Source organism: Malurus melanocephalus, unplaced genomic scaffold, assembly GCF_030028575.1.
Source record: "Malurus melanocephalus ecotype Western Australia unplaced genomic scaffold, MMel_1.1 scaffold_43, whole genome shotgun sequence".
Classification (NCBI taxonomy): Eukaryota; Metazoa; Chordata; class Aves; order Passeriformes; family Maluridae; genus Malurus; species Malurus melanocephalus.
The window spans coordinates 2,640,903-2,660,951 of record NW_026623275.1 but is presented as its reverse complement, the minus strand read 5'-3'; the positions used below and the strand labels follow the sequence as shown (position 1 = coordinate 2,660,951).

At 41.0% G+C, this 20,049-nt stretch overlaps 1 protein-coding gene across 3 annotated transcripts in view; it reads left to right on the top strand.

The window, feature by feature from the left end:
* TIAM2 (TIAM Rac1 associated GEF 2) overlaps positions 1-20,049 on the top strand; it is a 163,101-nt gene that overhangs the window by 23,126 nt on the left and 119,926 nt on the right. For all 3 annotated transcript variants that reach the window (XM_057364872.1, XM_057364870.1, XM_057364868.1), the window contains exon 2: positions 6,231-6,373. The gene's annotated coding sequence lies outside the window, so the exon portion shown is untranslated. The remainder of the gene's footprint in view (positions 1-6,230; positions 6,374-20,049) is intronic.

Sequence of the window (20,049 nt, the reverse complement as noted above, 5' to 3'; positions counted from 1 at the left end):
GAAAAGTGGTTTGGTTGGTTTTTTTTTTTTTTTTTTGCTGTGGCCATTACCAGATTTTGTGTGTTTGGGGTGTTTGGGCTGAGCTCTGACCAAATAATGCCACTGTTTCTTTAAGCCCACAGTGTTGCTTTATATAGATCTGTCCTGATTTATAGTGTTGCTTTAAATAACAATAAGAGAGTTCATCTCCCTTTCAGAAAAGGTTTATGACTGATCTCTGCCTGGCYCAGAATGTTTATTTTCATAAGTTGCCTCACTGCAAAAATGTTTTGAAATGAAGACTCCCAAGCTGGTGATAGGGTTTATGCATCTATGGTTTGTGSTCTATGCAGCTCTAGTCCCTTTAGCAGTAGAAGGCTGTGGTTCTGTGATGGACCTGATATAGATCCGGCTCAGTTCTGGTATTTCTGTGTCCCTTCCCTATCAGTCATCCTGTTTTCAAAACTGTATCATTGAACTCATCTATGGGTGTTGGCAAAACTGACAGAAGCCTCAGTAAAATTTAGTTACTGCTCCTAGTGCTTTGCGATAATATAGGCTTTCTTTTTTYCTTGGTTGATGATGAAATAAACTTTGAAATAAAGAGTTTGAGGAAAAACCTTTCCACCATCAGGGATAATGGGAAAAGGGAAGTGGTTCGCAGTGGAGTGCTTCCGAATGCTCGTTCTTGAAAATGTAAATTTTAAATGTGAATCTTAAAAGGCAGYGTTGGCTTTCTTGACTGACTTTAGCTGGAGTCATGTATTGATYATGTATTAAGTTGACAGAGGTCAGTGGAAAAATTCTTTCTAAACATGTGCCAGGAGTGTGTGGGGCTGTGTTGTGTCCTGTGTGGTGGTTTGTGCTTTGAGAGTGAGTAAATAATGCCAAGTATGGGAAGAATCAAGCACAGAAGAGATGGTATGAAGCATGTAATTTAGGAGATGGAAGAGAAAGCTCTGCTCTTCCCTTTCTGCCTAACCTGGTTTTCTGGTTAGTGCCTTCCTGTCACTTTTGGTGACCAGGGCAAGGATTAGGCTGCTCCTGTACCTAAAGCTGAGTCACCAACTCTACCTTCTATTTTCAGGAGACCTTCCCTGACAAAGGGAGACAGAGCAGCAGGAGGATTATTTGCTTGAAATCACCTGAGGCTTTTGTCACTCAACCTGTAGTAAGGAAATGGTGTCTACCTTGGTCACAGGGCAGTGGGCAAAGAGAAGGTCAGGATATGGGAATGCYTTCTATTCCTGTGTAGAGACCAGGAGGGGATTTTCACAGAAAGAGGAAAGTTAGCCAGTCCTTGAGGCTGTTCAGAACATCCACAGACAGAATTGTGGCTCTAAGGGCAGGTGAAGGGCAGTGTGAGCTGTGATGCAGAGATCAGGTCAAGGAAGGCTTGCCTGCTTTTCAGGGCTAAAAGACTCATGATCAGACTGTAGGCCAGCCTGTGGCTGGAGGCATTTTAGTGAGATCTTGAAAAAGAGCGAGGAAACCTTTAAATGAGGTTTTCCCTTTGGCTGTCTCCCTAGGTGGGGACACTGAAACCACTGGCTGGATGGGAGCATACCTGGTTTCGGTTGTGGCATGCTCTCAGTGCTGTGCACATTCCCGCTGAGTATCAGTGGCATTCTCATTTCCTTGCCTGAGCCAACTAATTCATGACTGCAAAGCTTTGCAAATGCGTATTGAATCTCCAGCCTCTGTGTGTTTATTTTGTAGAATTAAAGAAATTAAAAGAAATAAGTAGATTACTATGAAATTCAAGGCAAGAAAATGTGAGACTTCCTAAAGAATAAAGTAAAACAAAAATTACTTCAGAAGTTTAAGACTGAAAGTTTGGTGTTTTGTTGTTACATTGTGGGGTTTTGCTCCTTCTTTTGAAGTTGAATGAAGAGGAAAGTAGTTTAATGCAGAACTAATTAATGTACATTGCCCTGGGGTTGAATGATCTGTGTTCAGTCACACCTTCTTCAGGTAACTCAAGTGCATTAATCAATGATCATCTTTTTAATTAAACTGCTGAGTAGAGAGCTAGAGGATTTAGAGGATCATCATTTGTTTTGTGTAGAATCAGTGAATTAAGGGAAAGTAGTGTTAACAAGATGTTCCTTTTTCTCATAGAATCTGTCAAAAGTTAGGAAAAAGTTCAGAACTTTAGTTCATGTGTTGCCTCTGAAATGTAAATTATCAACAAAAAAACCCAAAATATTTTCAAATGCCTTCAGAAATACATTTTGAAAATAGCAAGGAAGGTGAGCAAGTAAATGCTTTGTATCATCCCAGATATACATATCTGCTTGGTTCTGTTCTACATCTGACAAAGCAGTTAGGGTAGATCCTGAAACTCAGCTTGGGAATKGGAAGTTTCCTGAAACAAACACCCAGGTACAGGGAAGAGAAGTYCAACTTTCCTTGTGCAGACTGCTTCTGCCTTCTGGGCAGAGCTGCCTGCTGTGGCACAGCCCTGCCCTTGTGGGCAGGCTGAATGGATGTGCTCAGTCAGTGGTCCCTTCCCAAAGTCCAGAGGAATYGCTGGCCATGGGCAGAGCTGAAGCTCAGTGTGTCCCTGGGCAGCCTGGGCTCCCAGGAGTTCATTAWATGTGAATGTGTGAATATACTCATGTCCAGTGTGACACGTGGTGCATTTAGAGTTGTTCAGTGGGGCTGAAAGAGTTGTGGGATGTTTTGGGTTTGTTTTCTGTGAGCAGGAGCAGCTTTCCATGGTATTACATCTGATCTGCAGACTTTCCCCAAATTTCTCTAGGGGAAAGGGGAGGGATGGCAATCCAAGGAAGCCATGTGCAGCAAACTGAAACAGCTGCCCTGGGCTGTTCACTGGCTGTTGGTTGAACATTGATGTCACAGAGGAAGTTCAAATCTCTGTCTGGTGATTGAGAAGGCAAGGTCTGGATGTAAWTCCTGTGGAGCTGTTTGCAGTGCATTCAATAGGAGGGTGCTGTGCTGTGCTTGGTTTAGCTACCAGTGGCTAACCCTCAGGGGGAACCACATGAATAATAAGCGTCACCTCTCTGCTCCCTTCTTGCCAGACCTGTTGAGGTTTGGTAGCAGCTCATACCTCCCTTTTGGCACAGGAGGTGAACTACAGCTCAAGGGAATGGAGGTGTCTGTCGAGTTGTCTTCCTGAATTGCTCAGCACCTCGTCATTGTGCACTGGCTTTAACCAGGGGCTATAGTTTGTAATGATGATGTCTGGCAACCCAGCAAAAAACCCATCAGTTGGTGTTTGCTCCCTGCTTGTGTGGACAGCACCTGTCGTGAGTTTGTACAGCCCTTCCCAGATCACAGTTGAGGAACTGCATCTGTGACTTCAGGGTTGCTMTTGTGTGTGCCATATAATTCACTCTTTGTTTACACTAAAGCTGGAAGGGCCCATGGGACCTTTGTCCTAAGGACACCAGTGCCAGCCGTTTGCTGGTGTTTATTTTTGTGCCCCCCCCATTCAGCAGGAAGATGAAAATGTGAGTACAAATGAATGACAAACTCAAGTTGTTACCATAGCATGTACTGCCTAATCTGTGCTGTTGAGGCATTCCCAGCTATGCCTACCAGCCTGTTCTTCACTAAATGACAAAGCCTAGGGTGTTATATATGCCATGCTTAGTGCATGGGATTTTTGTCCTTGTTGGTTTGCAGGAAGCAAAAATCAGTCTGGGATGTGTGAGGTTTATGTGACTAATACTTTAGTTTAGCAGTTCTTTGTCTTTTAAAGACTACATTTTTTTTACAAAGATTTTTTTTTTCAGCTTGATTCCTTCAGAAGTGCTTTGCCCTAGGTAGAAGTTCTATGGGAATTATTGGTATTAAAGATGTTTTGGGAAAGGAAAAAGAGAGGAGTGTTTTGAGATTGCTAGTATAAGATGCCTTTTTCCTCCTAGCCTGCTAGAAAAAGATACATGGATGTGTAAAGGTGTGTATGCATGGAGCAATATTCTACCCTATAGATTTTTCTTATGTTAAGCCTTATTATTCAAGATTGTACAGATCTGGGGAGATGGGTGTTACAGATCTGGCAAAGCATTGCTGGGAAGTTTGTATTCACCATGGCAAACTTCCTTCAGCATTTGATGGACTGCTTGCGGGGGAGCGCTGTGACCTCCCTACRAGGTAGCTTACTGGGAGTGCTGGAAGCACTTCAAAAAACTTGGCCCTCTACCCTGGCCAGGAAGCTTTCTTCAAACAGAGCAGGGCTCCAAGTAAGACCTGACTGGTAGGGAGCTCTTGTAATACTTTGCCATAAATTTTTTGTTTTATATCAAAAGTGRTACACTGTCTGCCTGCTATAAATGTTGTGTTCTTGTTTCTGCCTGTTCCTGTCCAGAAAGAGATGTTTTAGCAGTACATTTACCAATCTGTGGTAACTGAGTATTGTGAGATCACCCTGGCTGTACCAGCAACAGCCAGCTGCATTCCCCTGTAGTTAAGGAACAGCAAAAATCCAGGAGAGTCAGGTTTGCCCATGAGGGCAGAATTTGACTCTTCCTTGTTGAAATTGCATGTGTATCCTGACCTGGGTGTTGTACTTAGCTCTGTACTTGGTATCACTCCCATTTCTATCAAACCATTAGTAAAGGAGCTGTGTCTGTGAAGAGCTGGGAATGTGGTTCCAGCCRGAAAGGAAAATGCTCGAGCAGCACTCTTCAGTGAGCTGGAACATGGGAAGAAAAGGGGCACTTTTCAGTTCAGGGATTTTACAGATGAGAGCAAGCTATTGCCCAGGTCTTTGGAGTTTTAGTTGCTGGTACTCAGGAACTCATGGAGCCCATGGTGAAGGAAGCACTGTTGTGTGGCTTTGAGGAGTGGATCCATGCTGTGCCTTTGTGTAGGAAAAGGAAGTATGACAAAAAATGGGGGTCAGGCACAGTATGAACTTTGGGGAAGATGGTATCTGACACATGGGTCACAGCAGTGTTACCTGAATGCCATAATCATGGCACTCGCAGCCTTGGCCTGCAGCGCTTGGCTCTGTGTCTCTTGAACTATGACTYGGAAGGCTTTGGTGGTCTGTGCTCTAAATGTTCTGTGTAGATAGATGCACACGTTTCCCCACCAGCAAAACAAGTCTGTGTTTTGTATTTACCTTAACAAGTCCTTTTTCTGTAACAACTAAGAATTTTTACTAACATTTTATTAGTTACATTTTATTTCTCACGTTTCCTCTTGGGTGTAACTTGCAGCCTGATACTGCATTTTGCTTTGCTGGCCTGTTGTTAATTTGTCCATTCTGTATGGAGGTTATGCAGCTTGTGTTATTTGCTATTTTGTTTGCATTTTATTTTAATGGAACAGCCTTTGTTTTTAGTGAAGTCGGTTTAGGACTTTGCTCTAACTCCACTGCCTTTGGAAGCGGAAATATGATAAAATTCTTGTGTTAGTTTTAATTCTGTTGTATGTCAGCTTAACTGTTGTAGATATCAGGATATTTTTATGACAAGGTGCTGTGTGCCGTGAAGAAGCTGTTTAAAATCAGCCGTGCCAATTTAAACATCAGAGAAAATATCATAATACAGTCTGACACTTTGCAGAATGAAAATGACAGACTTTGTAGAGCATGAAGTTCTCCTTGCCAGCTTTTGGGAGCTCAGTTAGCCACTCTACTTGTTCAATGCACACACACTGAGGATGGTGTCTGTCTTAGCATTTTCAGGTGATTTGGGCAGAAGAGCATCTGGTTGCTCTGTATCGGTCTCCTCAAAAGTAGTGGCTGGTTTTTCAGGATTCCCTGGGCAATCCTTGTAACTGATGTGCAGATATTTTGCAGAGGTCCTGGCTAGGATGTGATAGAAGCTTTAAACACAAACACRTGGAAACAGGCAATCCTGTTGTGGTATGGGTACAGTTTGTGGTTAGTGCCACCACTGTTGAAAAGGAACCGTGATGGTGCTGGTCCGTTTCAAGCCACCTTTCCTAGTTGTGTGTTTCCTAGATGGAAACTTGCACAGCTTAACAACAGCTCTTCTTGAAGCACATGGCTGTAATGCATTGCTTTACTGATTTCTAGTTCCCATTTGTACGTAGAAAGAAGTTTTTAGCTGTGAGCAGACGGTGTAGAATGCGTCAGCCAAGTATGAATTGAGTGGAGATGTTCCGAGCTGGTTTTTTTTTGCATGAGAGCTGTTGGCTTGTGCATAGGAGAGGTTAATGATGTAGCTGGCAGTGGTTCAGAACAAACCTTTTTTCTATTTTCTGTATCTAGGGATACAAGTGTTAACAAAACAATTTTTGTTTTTCAGATTGCCAACGCTACGAAAATAGGGGCTCGCAGCAAGAAGTTCTTCAGCCTGTGAAGCCACAAGGACACCGCACCCTCTCTCTGTGCTTTCACTCATGATGCAGAGGGAAAGAAGACATTTAGAGAGCAAATAAATTATGCAAGGTTTGTTTGTTTTTATTTTCTTGGCTTGTTTATTTCTGAGTGGGTGAATTGGATTATGAAACATTATAGGCCAAGATCCAGATAGAACCAGGTYGAAATTTGTTTTAGTCCCTGGGTCCTAATGTTTTGTATTGGATGGGTATTTTTGAGGCTTTAGAATCAACCAATAGAGAACATCGGCACAGAGGGAAATGTAGGCCGTGAACTGTTTCTTTCAAGGCATTAATCCAAWTCTTAATGCCTATGACTTCAAAATAGGTTGTATTTACAAAATTTGAGTCCAGACAAGCCTCCAAATCTGTAAATAGCAGAGATGCAATTTTCTATATTTAGTAGGGAAAGGGAGGGGTTTAGGCTTTTTTCTGCTTAGCTCACAAGAGTGTTATGATGTGGTAAATTTATCAAAGGAGAGGGAATGGATGAGCAGTTTCTGCTGTAGAGTGCATTGTTCCAGAATTAGACAGAAAATTATCAGCAAAGACAGCCCTACTCCTGATGTCTCACCTAAAGGACAGAATGGTGTTGCAGTTTAATTCCAGAGATTCATCAGATGTCTGTCTGCTGTAATTAGAAACATTGTGAATGGCACATGAGAGAGAGAGAGAGAGRGGTGCTTTGGTTGAGGGTTTGAAAGACCTGGTGCAAATGAGCTTGTGATAGAGCAAGTTTCCCCAATCCTGTTCAGTTTTGTCACCAGAAATAAAGGGGTTGTTTTAGAGACTTTAAAAGACTTAATAATAATGTTTWGTAAGCAGGTGAGGAGAGCATTTATTCAACTTCTCATGTTTTGTAATTGCTTCAGCAYTGTTTGTTGTTACAAATAGAAGAAACTCCACGTTGTCAATACTGGGCTATCTACTACAMCATGTATGCTACCAGCTAACACAAAATCCAGGCTTGTTTGGGCTTTGTAGCAGGAATCCACTGCATAACACTGACAAAGCCACCTTTCAGGAAGTCTAGGGCTATGGGCAGTTTGCACATCACAGGGAGCATGGTTGGACTTCAACACATCCTCTTCATTCTCATTCCCCAGTAGTTTGTTGGATCCAGTCACATCCACTGGCAAGGGATGCRGTTTCAGAGGGATTCAGTCTCATTYCATGCTGRGACAGAATTGATTTTYGTTCATGACAAAATACTTTGGGGCAAAATTATACTGAATAAACAAAGGAAATTTGTTGCAGAGTTACAGGGTTTTTTTTTCCCCTGACAGACACAGTCATCAGGCAGGTGACTGTTAGAGCTGATTGTTATATAATATTCAAACACTTAAAAATTAATATATGTATGTATTCAGTTTACTTTGCAACCCACTCATCTCTTTTAAAATCAATATATGATGRAGCATTGCTAAATTATGTAGCAACACAGATTTTCTGCCACTGATGCACAGAAGTAAATATGCACTGACTCTGCATTTGCTGTTATGTGGCTAGCAGAGTATCTTCAGTGAAACAGGCTGTTTTTAATGCTAGCATACACATTCAGGATTTATTATAAAATGAAAATGGAATTGGAGGTGTGGTCAATGTTCTGCTGGACATGATTACAACATTCTAGAAGCTCTTCTGAATTTTGGAGTTTCCCTCCTCAAAAAGGGGAAGTRGTACAAACAACTCAAAAATAGTCACCTTCTAACTGATTTTGATAAAAGAACAGCGGCCAAGTTGTGCCAGTGTGGTTAATACAATTACACTTTCTATTCCAGTGTGTGTTGTGCAATGCTCTATTGCCATAGGTTAAAAGTGTTACTGAGATTTTATGCACTGCAAYGCTCACATAAAAGTCCTAATTTGGTGTATTAGTCAATCTGTTGTGGGCTTGGGAGGGGGGGAGGGGTTGGTGTTTTCTCTTTGTTTGAATAGTTTTGTTTGATCTKTGTTGGTAAAAGGAAGTGTTGAACCCGATTCTAAAACTTAACRACACTCCTGTCTGTTGGGGCTTTTGGTCCCACAACCTTTGCAGTCTGCTGGTGCTTTCTGCCATGTTTCAGTCCTTTGGGAGAGATGCACTGTAGGTTCCCTTGCAAATTCTTTAGGTTTTTAGCAGTCAGTATGTTTTGTTTCATTTTGTTTCATTGTGCCCACATGCAGCTTTACAAAAAGCAGAGAAAACCCAGGGTGAGCTTGTCAGGGGCAGAAGGTGAATTTGAGAACCACGTGAAGACATGGAGAGAAAATTACGGCATACAGATTCCTAATGATAAACATACCGAGAGCATCCTAAAATTATAAAGCAGTGTGGTGCATTAAAGCTCTAATTTGCATTTTGGCTAAGGCGTAGCTGCATTTTTGGACTATCCCTTTAATTCGGTTCTTTTAATTACCTGCTGATGAGTTCCTGTGGTGGAAGCAGCAGGAGCTGTGCCTGCAGCAGTTTCCTGGCATAGTGGTTTCTATCAGAGAGAGCAATGGGATTCCTAAGGTTACTTTGAAACCTGGGGTCTCCTGCTGCAAACCAGCAGACTGACACGAACAGGAATCTAATTAAAAAGCCCAAGATATTGAATAAAGCTCACAAATGCCATCTGTTCAGCTTTTCAACCTGAAATTACTCTCAGAATTGCAGTAACAAGTTTGATTGTTCCTGCGTTTAGGTTGTAGTGGAATTTTGTTACGGCAGCCACCCATACAGGCAGAGTTGTGCACATTCTGTTTGTGTTAATAACTGCTTGGACTTCATGAAGTGTTCCAGCAAAGTATGTTTGGGAGATAGTGCTGGTTTAAAACTTAATCCCATTAGGAAGGCATTGATACCCTGCAAGGCTCTGACTGATTTACCAGACTCGAGAATGCCTGGAAAGGTGCAGCACTCCATCTGTAGACTTTTGCAATAAATTGTTCCCAGGTTAACATAATTAAAGGCAAGGCCTGGTTATTTATCACCTTTGAAAGTGTTTCTCATGTGGTTGATGGCATGAGAAAATGCTAAATAAGTCTGTAGATTCAGGATGGGAAAAAACCCCACCAAGTTTATGACAGAACGATCAGGAAACAAATCAAATGTGAGAATAATACCTACCAGTATCTTGACAAAAACTCTGGAATAGAGTCATCTTAAAAGCTCTTTCAGCAGTATATAATGTTGTACACCAATGGTGTACATTGAGCCTTCATATAAAAATGACATTGCAGAAAGAAAGTTTGTGGCKATTTGGGCAAGCCCCTGTCCCTGTTCAGGGGTGGTATACAAGAGGAAATATTCAAAACATGCTGAGGAAGGAGAAGAAAACATTGGTGTACTGATGGAAGTCTTGTGGCCTACCATTAGGCTCTGTATCCAGGAAACAATTTCTTATTGACAGACAACAATAGATAAACTTAGTAATTTCCTAAGAAAATCAATCTGGTGCGTGCATTTTTTGCAGTGTAAACCCGTATGAAATACATAAGGCCCTAAAGGTTTTGAGGCAAGATGATATTGCTGTCTCCAAAGCTGGCTGTCTATAGTTGCTGTCTACCCCTATTTCCTAGTTGTGTGTTGTTTTCCCTGTTTCCTTGACAGCCTTACTAAAGATGACACTAAAAATKCAGGTGTGCGTGACAGAGTTTAAGGATGCTACCCTCCACCCACAGAGCAGCTSTCCCTGTTAAGTGTATCCAGTTTGACACCTCTGTGCACCAGCACTGCTGACAGAGTGCTGGGATGAAAGGATCAAAGTGTCCCCTTTTCCCTGTGGATCTTTGGGACTGTGGTCTATGCACCAGGTACCATGGGAAGGGGAACACAGCTCCCTTGGGGAACACAGGGTGCTGACATGTGACCCACCAGGATGACTATCAGTGTGTCCTCACTCTGSAGCCAGAGTAGGGATGAGAGATCATTCTGGAGAGCCCATCCTCCCCTGGTGTAACAGGAGGTGGCAGGGGTAAGGTAGTGACAGCAATGCAGCTGATCCACAGTAAACATTACCCCAGCTTCTTCCTGGTCTCTATGGCCAGGCCTGCAGCAGAAGCAGTGGTGTTCTGTGTGTGAGCGCAGGAGCAAAAATAGTTGTGTTTATGTTTCTCTGAAAGTCATTTTACTCTTAGTCTGGATAAATGCTTGTTCTCCCACCTGAGCCTGCGCACTGTCATCAACAGTCTGGGGACATCCTTGCTTGATGTTGTGACAGCTATTGCTCTTTGTCTGCTAAGAGGTACACTTTGAGGATGAACTCTCATTTGTGCTCCACCATCCCAGTGTCCTGTGAAATCTTAGAGAGTGATCTACTGGTGTATTGTCTTCTACCCTGATGCATCAGAGAGGTCTCTTGCTTTTCTTAAAATTATGTACATCAAATATTCCCAACAATCCTCAGCTGAATTTGCAATAGAGAATAGACTCTTGAAAACCCTTTTATAATTTCATACTGGAGAATGACATATTTTGAAATCATGGACTCTGTATTAGGTTAATATTAAATAGGATAGCAAAATTGTATTGGAAATCAGAGGTCCAGAAAAGAAAATCATGGGTAGTGGATATTGAGGATCCTGACTTCAAAATTGAGTTGATGTTTCTTCTTTGCATGTTTGTGCCTTTGCACAGCTTGGATGTCTTAGGAGAGTATTGTGGACAATGTTAAAAAGAAATTTGTGGGAGACTTCATTATTTAAAGGATAACATATAACAATTSTTAAACATTKAACAATTGTTGCTTCCTTGTATTTGCTGTTGCAAGCAAACTTGGTACTTAGYTCAGTGCAAATGTTKCATGCATTACTGTGAACYGAAATTTTAATTGCCATTTTGTCTGCCTGTTGCTGGCATTGAAAAAATAATTCTTGATATAAAGGGATTGTGACAAAATGAGGAGCAGTGCGAAGGAGCAAAACTTGAAAAAAATGCAAGAAATGCATTGAAAAAAAACTTGAAAAAAATCACAGAAATGGCGAATCCAGGGAACCAAGTGAAAGGAAGAGATGACATGAAGTGCAGGGAAATGGTGTAAAGCTTGGTGAATTGATGTTGATTGAAATCTTGAAATGAGAGAACAAGTGCAACAAACACTCTGGAAAGGAGATATGGTGATATATAATGCCATTTGAAAAAAACCCTCAAGATTTGGAACTGGAATGAAGCAACAAAAGGGATTGGAACGAAATAAGGAGAGTGCAAAGGAGCAAAACTTGCCAATATTCAACCCACGGAAATGGCCAATTCAGAGAATCAAATGAAATGATGACATGAAGTGTAGTTTATCTAGTCATGGAACTAGAATTATTTTCTGCTTAGCTGACATGCTTTAGTTATTTCACTGTGTGACTTCACTGTATTTCATGGTAAAATTGCACATGGAGACCTTTGAAGAAAACATCTGTCTTAAAGAAAAGGTCTTGTGGAGTGATATGGATGTTCTCCTGATTTCAGTCTTGACATAGCCYTGGTAATTCCTCTAGTGGATAAGAAAAAGAATTACAAGAAATAATTACATTTAAAGTCAGTGTAATCTGCTTGTTTGGACCCCTGTATATTCAAATTAATATAGAATAATTCTCCTTTATTTTCCATAGAGGGCAAGTATAGGGATGTGTCATAGATTCTTAGCCTAGGACACCAATATCCGATATGTTTTTTAATATACTTTATAGAGATCTGCATAGGTGACTTTCATAGATATTATTTTCCATTAAAAGGCTGCATCATTAAGGGTGGGTGGGAATAGTAGACTATTGAAGAATAATGAAATARTGTGCTGAGATATTTAATTTTCTGGCTATTTTTAACTGGTAAAATTTACTTGGATGAAAAGCAGTTTTCTATACTGTGCATTCAGTTAAAGCCTCATGAGGTAAGTCCTAGTAATCCTTAATAAAATTCATTTTAAAATGTTATTGAGTCCATCTGGTTTCCAGGATGTAGTCTTCTGTTGSACATTGGCAAACCTGACTGAAACACAATTATTTCTTTGCATCTGTTGATATCTTGCTGTAACCTGAATTAATAAGTGCTGTTGAGGACAGGAACTGAATTTTTACTCTATCCATTACCTGATACAGTTGGAGCCCGTGGGAAGGGAACAGATGCTTTTGAGCTTTAGCAGAATAACACATGCTAACAGGATGTAATGTGAATTGTGCTAGGGTTAGTTCACAGAATCACAGAATGATGGAAATGTTTGGATTGAAAGAGGCTTTTAAAGATCACCCTTAAAAGTAGGGACATCCTTGACTGGATCAAATTGTTCAGAGCTCTGTCCAAAACTGGCCTTGAATGCTGCCAGGGATGGGGCATCTTCTACCTCTCTGGGCAATCCAGTGTTTCACCACCCTCATCATAGGAAATTCCTTCTTTATATCTAGCCTGAATCTGCTGTCCYTTAGGTTAAAACTACTACTCCTTGTCCTATCACTGCAGGACCTGCTAAAAAGTCTGTTTTTGTTTTTCATATAAGCCCCATATGATGGGGGAGGAAGCAGAGAAAGCTTGGGGCRTGAGGCTCACTGCGACTTTGCTTCCATATGACCTTCTTTTTCCCAGCYATCACTTGAGCCTTCCCCACACATCAATCTTCAGTTTTCTTGTTTTCACAGCCGTTGCAGGTCCCCCCCATCTGTCCATACCCCCTGTAGATGAACTGTGACAGGACTGAGCACTTACTACCCAATAAAGCATATTCCCAGGTTGCAAATAACCAACTATTCCATACCTTGTTGCCTCGTTCATCCTTTTCTCCTCCTGGGACCCAGSAGCCTGGGAAGAGGGAAGCCTTTTTGGTGCTTGTTCATTCCTTGCGTCAGCAGCATCTGGGTTGTTTCAGCAGATTGCTGTGCTGGAGCTTAGGAAATGATTGTAAGATGTCTGTGTTGGTTTGTTTCCTGTGTGTCATTTCCTGTGATATTTCTACAGAATGGCCCTTTCTGTTGCACAGACATAAATCACCTGTGCCATAATGCTTCCATAGAAAATGGAGCAGTGCATAACACACGCAATGACACTGTAGTGCTGTCTACTAATGCTATTAAATATACTTTATATACTGGTACTTTTCTGAAAAATCAAGAGTAAATTCCTGTGGGAGTAACAAAATAATGAATTTATGGACATTTKTGTCTTATTATGTGATAACTATATRTATTTTTGTCTTTTGAAATGCTTTTGGAACAAGTTGAATTTTTAGCTAATGTACATATCCTCTCGCTTTTACAGGATGTAATTTCTTTACTGCTGCYTTTGTCCTCACCAGAATATTTTTCATTTCTTCTTAAAATAATGTGAAATTAGATCAAAGTATTAGCACATAGCAAGGATTGGCTGTATACCCAGTATCTCAGACACAGTATTTATCCAGACTATTTATAACTGATTGATTAAAGTGGTTTCAGGTTTTGTGCAAGTCAAGAAGCTATTTATGTGCATTGGAATAAAAGCCAYAGTGTTGAACAAAGTTTTGATTATTCCCAGAAGTTGGAAATTAAAAGATATTTGTTTTCCAAGACTTTTGTAGAATCAGTAAAGAAAGATGTATAGTAAAATCCAGGAGATGAACAGTGGGTTTCCTAAGCTCCTTGGACTTCGTGGGGGAAAAAAAAAAGAGAATGATAGTCTTTTAAAAATTAATATATTGGGAGGCCAGAAGTGATCACTGTGATCWTTTGTTTGATTTCCTGACTAATACAGATTTTTCTGTAATTCCTCCCAAACCTTGTTTTGCTTCTGCTGCTGTTGGTCACTTTGGAGTCTGATTCTCCTAACTGGACTGGTGAGCCTGACCCACTGTGTCCCCTTACAAGTTTGCAAGAAGAATGAAATGGAATAAGCAATATATGGTACCAGTTTCTGCTTTTCTGCATGTGTTTTGACCGACCACGTGAAATCCTTTCCTGCTGAATTAATTCTGCAGCCTATAGGAGAAGAGGCAGTGATAGTGCTTGGGGCAGCTGGGCCTCATCCACCCTTGGCCATCATTCTGCCTGGGAAAGCTCTCTTGTCCGTGCACCCATCTCTCTTCCCCTTGCCTTTCYCCCTGCCTTTGACTGGGGATAACGATACCACTCCAGCACTGCACTTGTGGGTTTGTAATTGCAAACTCATGTTTGTTATGATAATATGCCCCGTGTGATTGTTTGGAGGTRCTTTGCCAGGCAGTAGCAGGTGGCATGCTGCAGTAAACAGCMTGATTTTTTAACTCGTTCCCAGAGCAGAAAACTGTAATAATTTCCCTAGACAAAGTCTTGGCATCACTGAACTATGAGGGGATTTTACCACCATCAATGGGATCTGGGTCAGCACTCATCCACCACTTTTTTTTTTTTTTTTTATTTCTCCTCCTGACCTCGGCAACTTTGAGGAAGATTTGCCCTCCTGGGACAGAGATGCTGATCTGATTGTATTGTTGAGTGTTGCTTCCTGCAACAAACATTTTGGGTTGTTAACAGTCCTGGTCAGAGCCATTTCATTGGTTAAAATGTTGTGAAATTTTAATACTGAGGTTTTATAACTGAAAGGATTTGGAAACCTTAGTTACAGAGTCACTGCTGCTGTCTAGACTGTGGAAAGAAAAGAGTGAGTGTTACACTGTGAAGTGGTAGCTTAGTTTTTGGCAAGAAGTAACAAAATGTCCTAAGAAAACTGTCTTTCTCATGAGGAACAGTTCATATATATGAACAACTGTACTGTCAGCTAGTGGATGTTCATTCCAAACACTTCTGCAAGGAGTGTATGGAAAATTTATACTGTGAATTTTCCCAAAATGTAGTCTAAATCTGAAAAGGCTATTTTAAAACAAATACAATATTAAAAAGTTATTCAAAGTCATTAGTTTTAAACTGTGCATTATTTATATGGAAAATATTACTTTTGCTTATTTCATGTAAAAATTAATCCAACCTGCTGCCACTTGCAACAATCATTTTTTGTTTCATTTTGGCACAGTCAGTTACTGGAGGCTTTTAGCACCATTGTAAGGGATAATAAGGTCATTTTCCTCCCACGTTGCTGTTTTTGCTTATTTRTCTGTATATGTAACCTTCCTAAAGTAGCTTGGCCTTAGCTGTCCTTTTACTTAGAAAGCTTTTCTTGACAGCTATACAAACGGTTCTTCAATGAAAATCAAGCTGATTTATTCCTCATGTATTCTTGATGAGGCTGGCCCACAGCTGATCCAAAATCTTTTTATACAAACCTTTTATATACTGAAAGAATATTCTACTTTTCTTTTTTTTTTCCTTTCTTTTTCCAAAGGGCTTTATCCATCCTTTTTAATTTCTTCTTTTTGTTTATGTCTTCTTTTTAAATAACTGAACAAAGTAGTTCTGTAAAAAAGTTCCAACAATACTAATGAAAGAATTGTTGTATTTGAACATTTTAGCAAATGAAAGACTATTTTGTTTCTGTTTAAATATTTCTGACTCATACTGTTTAGAGGCTATATCTTCTTACTTACTTACGTAGTGTCATTCCCACGTTTCTCATGTGTACCTGAAAAAAAATCCACTAAAAGAAAAAAATAAAACTAACAACACGAGCATGATTTGCACGAGGAGAAGAAATGTAAATWAATTGCTGCTTATTTAAGGAAACTGACCCACCTCTCAAAGCTCATTACTTTTTTCTACACTGGCTGTCATCATTATGGTTTATTCTGTGACTTATTTGTAGGGCATGCTTTTTGGCCAAATAGAAAAATGTGGACTTTGCTTTGCTTCACAAATGTGAAAAATTTGCACCAAAGTGAAAAGTACAGGATGGAACTGTTATTTTTCTGGTAAAGATCAAGAATGTGTCACATGTTCAGAGGAGCTTATCACCCAAATTCAGCAACTTAATGTGTAAATACACCGAGGGGATATTGCTGGCTAAAGAAAGGAAGATGGTCAATGAATAAAGTTACAAAATACATTGTATTTTGTGATACATTATCTGTTTAATTGAATGATTAGGCTTACATTTCAGTACCCAGCTTTTACAAATCAAATCTCCCGCCTTGCACTTCTGARAAGGAGAGTGTGGCTTTTGGACGTTGTGCTRCAGTGGAGTTTCCTCATGAAAATGYATTCAGACGTTTTTGGTTAAGATAATGGAGCGTTGGAGCCAGGCTGTGCAGTATCGGGTGTGTCAGGGAGCAGCAGTGGTCCCGGGTGGGGTTCCTGTTGGAGCTGCAGCCTGTGCCAGGGCTGCCTGGGTCACCAGATAGCAGCCAGGAGCCATTGGAGCATCTGCAGGAATGGGCTTCCCTCCCTGGTTTGGCCCTGTGCTGCTGGCATCTGCCTGTTGGAGAGGGAAGATAACTCTCCCTGGAAGGCGAGGTGCCCAAATGCATGAAGAGCTGTCTTTTAAGTGAGATATTCTTAATGTCCTTAGAAAAGGACTTGGCTGTGGCCTTCTCCCAGGTTCAGGTCTTTGAAGTGGTTGCAGAAKGGTTTGGTGCAAGGGCTCAGGCAGGGCCAGGCAGGCAGCACCTTGCTCTGTTCCCCTGTGTGACACGGTTCGTGATGGTTTGCATCACCCCCAGAGTTACTCTGCTCCTCTCTGATGGTGGTTAGGACATGTTTGAACTTCTCTCTATTTTCAGGGTGACAAACACCCGTCAGCTTGGGTGTCACCAGTGCATTTAGCCTAGGAGAGCTTATGAAGAGGGGAGGCAACTAGCTATGAATCACTTTATACTGAAGGGGAAAACTGTTACTGATTTATTGTCTGATTTGAGAACATCAGTGCTTCCTCTCTAATGAATACTTTATATTCACAGCTGCATTTTGTTTTCTTTCATAAACTGTTAGARTGGAAGAAAAACAAGCTGTTCAAAGACTGCTCCAAGCTGGTTTTGATGCCACGGCACAGGTGGAATAAAGAAACACGACAGAAAGTCAATGCTCTGCTAGCCAGGGTGGGCAGAAGAACTTGGGAGTTCAAGGGTGTGAGTGGGAGAAAGCCCACACAAACCTGCAGGRTGCCAGCACAGCTGTCTGTYTGTCTCACAGGCACGGTCTCAGGACATCCTCAGCTCTCCTTGTGTGACAGGTTGGTGGCAAGCAGCTGTGACAGTGTCACCCATATCCTAAGGGCCAGGTCACCCAAACTGTGAGAGTGATGCAGTGAGATAAGGAACAGGGAGAGCTGGGCAGGTGAGATGGCYGRGCACGTGTGGCAGAGCAGCTCCCCYCTGCCTGCATCTAACCCCACTGGCTGCCCGTGTTCCTGGACATCCAGCTGCAAAACTGTTAGAAACTGCAGAAAACTGCACAAGGTGAACCAAGTGAGGCTTTTTCTACTTTTCTCTTTTTTTCTCTCTTTTTCCAAAGGGCTTTATCCATCCTTTTTAATTTCTTCTTTTTGTYTATATCTTCTTTTTTTAAAACAGAACAAAGTAGTTCTGTAAAAAGGTTCCAACAATACTAATGAAAGAATTGTTGTATTTGAACATTTCAGCAAATGAAAGACTATTTTGTTTCTGTAGATAACTGGGTGGGTTTTGGGGACTCATTATTGGGCTGCAGTCAGAGAAGAAACAGGGAGCAGGGGAACTGGAGGAAGTAGCCTTGTGTTGAAGAAGAGGCACGTGTGCAGGAGAGAGAATGGGGACGAAGAATAGTTATTTAGCAGATAAAATTTGTGATGTTGATGTGAGAATAAAGAAAGATAGGAAGAGGAGAGGTGATGGAAAAGAATAGCTAGAAAAAGAATATGGAAAGCACAGGAAAGAGAATCAATATATGGTGTAGTTTTATGTTTTATAATTACTTGGTGCGAAAAAGATAACTGGGATTTGTCTGTTGGAATGAGAGACAAGTCTTGTGTGAAATTTGGACAGCTCGATGGCACCCCCTCGTTGCTCAGGCTGTAACATCCCAATCTGAATTGTTACATCAGGTTATGTCCAAGAGGTGTAATAATTATCTGAATTTACATCTAGGCTTTTCCTTACAGAGAGGTAGCTTTTGTGTAGTAATGCCTGTATGCAGATGTTTCTTRTCTTCTTGGAAAAGGAAGTAGCAGGCTTATTTCAAGGCAGACAGGATGCACTTATCTAGTGCTGTCCTTTCTCAGTTACTGCAAGATGTGCAGCTCATCACTKAAGAGGAAAAGCTTATTTTCAGAAAAAGTAGCAGTTAAAAATGTTAATGAGTATGTTATTTAGATTTAAAAAAAACCAAAACACCCAAACCTGGAACAACCACGTGGAATAGATTGTGTCTTGTATTGTCATGGCAAGAGAGGAGGAATGTTTGTATTCCAGCTGCAAGAAGAGAACAGCTAATATGAGCAMCCTGCTATCTCTGACACTTACTTAAAAGGGGGTGAATTAGTCTCTGAAATGCTGAAATGCCTGGGTCATTCCACTCACTGCAGCAGTAACTTGGAGTACTGTACAAGTTAGCTCTGATCAGAGAAGATGAACCCCACCCTCTCCCTGCCTGTCTCTGGCAGTGCCCAGTGCAAAATAATCATCCAGTGGGTGTCCAGGCAGTGCTTTGGCAAGGTTTGAGTTGTGTGGCAGAGCTGCTGTCTCCGAGTAAGAGCAAATACTGGCTCTTGTGCACTGTTTAGATGCTGCACAGATGGAGTCACAACAGCATCTCAGGCTGACTTCTCCAGGGYTGTTTATGGCTTGTAGCGGTTTCGGGAAACTCTGCACTACTAATGTTGCTGAAATTCTTGGATAATGCCATTTCCGTCACTTTGGGAGCCATTGTTGTGGTGTGGGAAGGGCTGCAAAGCATTTGTCTGACACAGGGACAGCATAGAAATGGTGCAAAGATGCAGTGGGTTTGGGAGTTTTTTTAAGCTCTAAATTTCTTATGATGTTTTTGCTTTGTGATCTCACTCTGTACTTATGATAGGGCTTAACCAGTAGAGTTTAATGAAAGCTTTTGGTTAACAGTTTGTTTCTTTTGATTAAGAAGTTTGAAAATTACCAAGGTGTCATCCTCTAACGGGTTGTTTTTAGAGACCACAGCAGTTTGTTGATGTGTTAGCAGCAAGCAAAAGTCTGTACAAAGTGTCAAGAACCTGATGATTAGAACTGATCCAGAAGGTTCATACATTTGTGATGGACTCAGARGAGGAAATCTCTCCCTTTTTTAAATGCAGAAACCTCATCTGATATGCGCTGCCTTCCTGCAAGTTATTCTCAGTAGCAATACAATTTTCAGCATTCACAGTGATAGCAAAAACCTTCCCCCAGCATTCCTGTGAAGTTGTGAATCACACTTTTTGTTGAGATGCCTCTTGATAGACTGCATGAACAATAGTAGTTRGAGATATTTAAGATGAATTACAACATGAATGTGAACACAATGTGAATTATGAGTTATCTTTGATTTGCTGAATATGTTACATCTATTGAACTAATTCTGTTACAGAGAAGGGCTTACCTGATGTGTTTACAAGGGTCTTGTCCAGCTATCTGGCTGGCCTTGTTAATCAAACTGTCGTAACAGCCCCCCCCCCCCCCCCCCCAGACAGATTAATTAATATTCTTTTCAATTAGCTGTTGGAGAAGATTAATGCAATCAAAGATGTGAAACAGTTGGATTGAATGTGGTATTTGAAGGCAGGAGCTGCTTCCCTCATAGTAAGGATTTTGAGCAAGTCATTATTATTTAATTTGTGTTTTCCACTTTTGTAACTATAGTTCCTGGAATAATCTGAGTCCTTTAAAGTGAAATTAATCTAATCTCAGAATGTAGGTGTTTGTTGTAGGACACTGATGTTTCCTCATTTTCCTGCCCAGAAGTGTCTGTGTGCAA